Here is a 4,419-nt window from a genome sequence, read left to right on the forward strand (position 1 = left end):
CTTTCATCCAAGGATCTCAAAGCACTTGAGTTACATGAGTTTTGTTAAGTTTGCTGAAATAACTGAGTCAATGTAGTTACTCTTACTTAAAAACTGGCATGTATTCACTAGTATGCATTCAACCAGCTAGTGCTAAGCCTCCAAGCCTCTGATTGCATGGCTTAATGAACTTTTGAATATTAAACCATGCATAATGATTCTAATGTTGTTGGAAATTTCAAGCATCAAGTGCTACAGTTTGTTGGACATCTGCATTACTTTGTTTTTAAACAATACTGAGAGGATAAATCTGTGTCCTGTGCTAATGTCTTTTGTCATTTTAGTACAGTAATCGAGGAAAAATGACTTAGGGGGCTTGCAGATCAGGTGAAACATGTAAGGTTATAATAGACAGCAGGTAACTGATCTGTGTGCATAGAAGTCACAGGGAAAAGATGTATCAATTCTGGTATAAAATACAGTTTGTTTTACATGTGAGTTATTTTCACTGATCTTCATTAAAGTTCATACACAAATGTATGTGCATTCTGCACATTACATATCAAATACTATGCCCTCCTTCACCCCGAGCCTGTGTACAAGTTCAGATTGATTGCAGCAGTAACTCAGTCAACATATTTAATACATTATATTAAGGCCTGAATGAGAATGTAAAGCTTTTCCTTGGAGGTATGAAGTAACTCTAAGTGTATCTGAACAAAATGCAAACAGCTAGAATAAAACACGATTTTTTTGTCAGTATATTTATTCACGTGGTGCTTCTCTGCTAAAACAATGACTCTTTTTTTAAGTGTAAAAATGAATAATTACTTGTTCTTCTAAAAATGACAAAGTTTACAGAGAAATTACTCTCCTCCCCCTAAAAAGACTAACCACCGTGGTACTGCACAAGAGCACAAACAGCTCATTTTTCACTTGCTGTACACATGCCCAAATAGTCAATTCCCCCAGAACAGACATGTCTGAAGAATATAGGGAGGAATCTTACACACTTGGCTGTTTAGATTCAAAATAAAGGTCAATGTCAAAGGATGCAAGATAAAAATGTGAACACTCAGGGCATTATGTTAGAGCTTTAAAAATGGAACTAAAACACTGGTTTTAGAAGATGAGATCTTCACAGTAGAATTTCCATCCTTGGTCTTTATATAATCTGGCAAGATAAAATAACTTGTAATTTAAAAAAATGAAACACAAATTGATTTACTCTATAGTAAACAAGCTTTCGTAGCGTGATAAGAATTTGGTTGCAGATACTATGTGTAAGGGGACTGTTGCCGCCTTACTAGCATTCAGTGGGGGTGTTTTAGTTGCTAGCTCCCAGTACTAAAAGGGGGAAGGGTTGATGGTGAAATAAGGACCCTGAGACTGACAGTCCCTAGGAACAATGGGGAGAGGCCTATGCTCCAGGTCAGCCTGAATGACAGGGCGGCAGGCTAATCGGGGAGTCAGGAGGCCAGGGAGGTCCCGTCCTCTGTGTGAGCTGGATTTGACTGGGTCAGACAGAGTTGGACCAAGCTAAGGAGAAAGCAGGGGCCCAAGCTGAGCTGGGGAGCAGAGCTGTGCCAGATCCAGAGAGACCAGAAAAGCAGCCCAGAGAGCAGACCCTGTCCTGGGAGCAGAGCTGCAGCCCCAAAGCCAGAGGCACAGCCCAGAGAGAGCAGACTTGTCCTGGGAGCAGAGCTGCAGCAACCAGAGCCAGGGGGGCAGAGAAGCAGCCCACGAAGCAGCTCAGTGCTGGGAGCAGAGTCACAGAAGCGGCCTGCAGAGCAGACCTGTCCTGGGAGCAGAGATGCAGCAACCAGAGCCAGAGAAGCAGCCCAGGGAGCTGGAGGCGGAGCAGCAGCCGTGCTGAGGCAGAGTGGAGCTGGAGCAGTCCGGAGCCGGGTGTCGTGAGCAGCTGGGGAGAGCAAGGGGGGACCCTGGGCAATGGGCCCAGCACAGGGAGACGCCTCAGCCAGGAGGTTCTGCAGGCCAGAGTCGGAGGGGGATTGGTAACCCTGACAGGGCGGGGGCAACGCTGGGAAGAAGGGCCCTGCCACCTAGAGCCTGAGAGCGTGTGGCCACCGCCAGAGCGAGTGTCCAACCCACAGCATCCCTGCAGCACAGCCAGGGCCTGGGACTTACCAGGACCAGACTGTGAACGCCCTGACATTCCAGAGACACTGTTTGTGATGTTCCCTGCCACAGAGCGGGGTGATGTGTTTCCTTTAACCTTTCCCATTTTCCCTTATTCTTTTTAAAATTAATTGTTGATTACGTACAATTTTAAGCAAATGCAAGTTATTTAATGATCAGTGGGTCAGAGAAGTGCCCAGTGCAGAGAAAGTACCCCAGAGTGGGAACACCCTAGCCCCTGTCTTAGGTGACCACAGCAGGGTTGGGGGTTGAGCTCCCCAGGAATCCTGGGCCTAGCCTTGTTGGGGTTACGAGCAGTGATGAGCTGCCAAAATCTTAACAACCAGTTCCCTCCATACCCCATGAGGGGGTCGTGGCTCGCCCCCGCCCCCCCAGGACTCCTGCCCCATCCAACCCCCCACGTTCCTTGAAGCCCCCCTCCGCCCCATCCACACCCCTCCCCTGTCCCCTGACTCCCCCTGGAACTGGTCAGGAGGGTCTCATGGGCCACCGTAGTGGGTGCCCACCCCTAAGAGCCAGAGGGACCTGCCAGGGAGTGAGGTGGGGAGTCCTGGTGCTTACCTGGGGCGGCTCTCGGGAAGCATCCAGCAGGTCCCTCTGGCTCCTGGGGTGGGGTAGCGTAGCTGGGGGGGAGCAGGGGGAGCGGCCTCTCCCCCCACTGATCACATAAAAAGTGGCCGTCTGAGGCATTGACTCCATGGGCGCTCCGGGGCTGGAGCACACCCAGGGGGAGAATTTGGTGGGTGCAGAGCACGCACCAGCAGCTCCGTGCCCGGCCCCAGCTCACCTCTGCTCCGCCTCCTCCCCTGAACGAGCCACCCCGCTGTGCTTCTCTACCCCCCCTGCCCCCCCCCCCCGGCTTCCCGCGAATCAGCTGTTCGCGCAGGAAGCCTGGGAGGGCTGAGAAGCAGGCGGTGGCTTCGCACTCAGGCCGAGGGTGGTGGAGGTGAGCTGGGGCGGGGAGCAGTTCCCCTGCGTGCCCCCCGGGTTACCTGCTGTGGCGCGGGCGGCCCTCCTCGCGCTCGCCCACCCCAGCTCACCTCCGCTCTGCCTCCCTAGGCCTGAGCACGAAGCTGCTGCTTGCTTCTCAGCCCTCCCAGGCTTCCCGCACAAACAGCTGGTTCGCAGGAAGCCGGGGGGGGGGGGGGGGGGGGGGGGGGAGGGGAGAAGCAGAACAGGTCAGAGCGTAATTCAGGGTCAGAGGTGGAGCCGAGGTGAGCTGGGGCTGGGGGTGGGGAGCTGCCAGTGGGTGCTCTGCACCCACCAAATTTTTCCTGTGGGTGCTCCAGCTCCGGAGCACCCATGGAGTCGGTGCATAAGGTGCCACTTTTGGCTGGTTGTTAAATTTAGAAGCCCTTTTAGAACCGGTTGTCCCACGAGGGACAACCGGTTCTAAAAGGGCTTCTAAATTAAACAACCAGTTCCAGCTCACCACTGGGTTATGAGGACTCTGCCAGACAGGAGAGTGGAAGGGGAGTCCTCAAGGGCAGGGAAGCCACTGACTAAAGGAAGTGGGAGTGAGGACTCGGATCCTTTCACTAGCCCACTTCACCGGGGTAGTGCAGAAGCCAGGAAAGTTCCCCACAATAGCAGGACTATTCCCCTGCTTACATATGGTAATGAGGGCCATATAAGTACTTAGATTGCAGAGTGCAAAAATCAGCCCAATAACCTACCTTTGCTATTCTATAAAAGGTGCTAATTAAGTAAATGATCCATCAGAAAAGTTCTTACCCAGGATGCTTGTTTTGCTTCTCTCTGCCATGGCTCTTTGACATTTATAGTGCTGGCAGCAAAGAAAACCATTAAAGTCTGGAGCTCTGCACAAAGCTCATGTCATGGCACAGAAATGCAACACAAATACTGAAACACAAATGTGAGGTGAGGGACATGCAGTACAAAAATGTTACAGGACATCTACAGAGAGACTGGTGGGTGAGGTATTGAGATAGCAGAGAACAGAATGAAAGGTGATGTGCGGAGAAGCAAAAGATGAGGCCACACTGTCTCCTCTGGTCACTTACCTAATCAAGCAAGTTCCTATTTCTCCTTTTCCCAGCCTCTATAAATACAGTAATGTTGATATGTGAGATACCAACCCCTCTTCCCCCCCCCCAATCCTTCAGGGCAGCAGTGTCCTTGAAAATTAAATTTAATTAAAATGTTTTTTGGGGGGGGAAATTCTCAGAAAAGAGGGTTTTCAATTGATCAGTATGTGTCAATGAGAGAAGAAATTTGTACAGTCCTTGTACAACAGAAGGGAAACTGGTCTCCCATTAA

The 4,419-nt window shown here is 50.7% G+C and overlaps 1 protein-coding gene across 2 annotated transcripts in view; it reads left to right on the forward strand.

The window, feature by feature from the left end:
- GPR39 (G protein-coupled receptor 39) overlaps positions 1-4,419 on the forward strand; it is a 125,649-nt gene that overhangs the window by 117,823 nt on the left and 3,407 nt on the right. The gene's annotated exons all lie outside the window — the stretch shown is intronic.

Source organism: Lepidochelys kempii, chromosome 11 (genome assembly GCF_965140265.1).
Source record: "Lepidochelys kempii isolate rLepKem1 chromosome 11, rLepKem1.hap2, whole genome shotgun sequence".
Classification (NCBI taxonomy): domain Eukaryota; kingdom Metazoa; phylum Chordata; order Testudines; family Cheloniidae; genus Lepidochelys; species Lepidochelys kempii.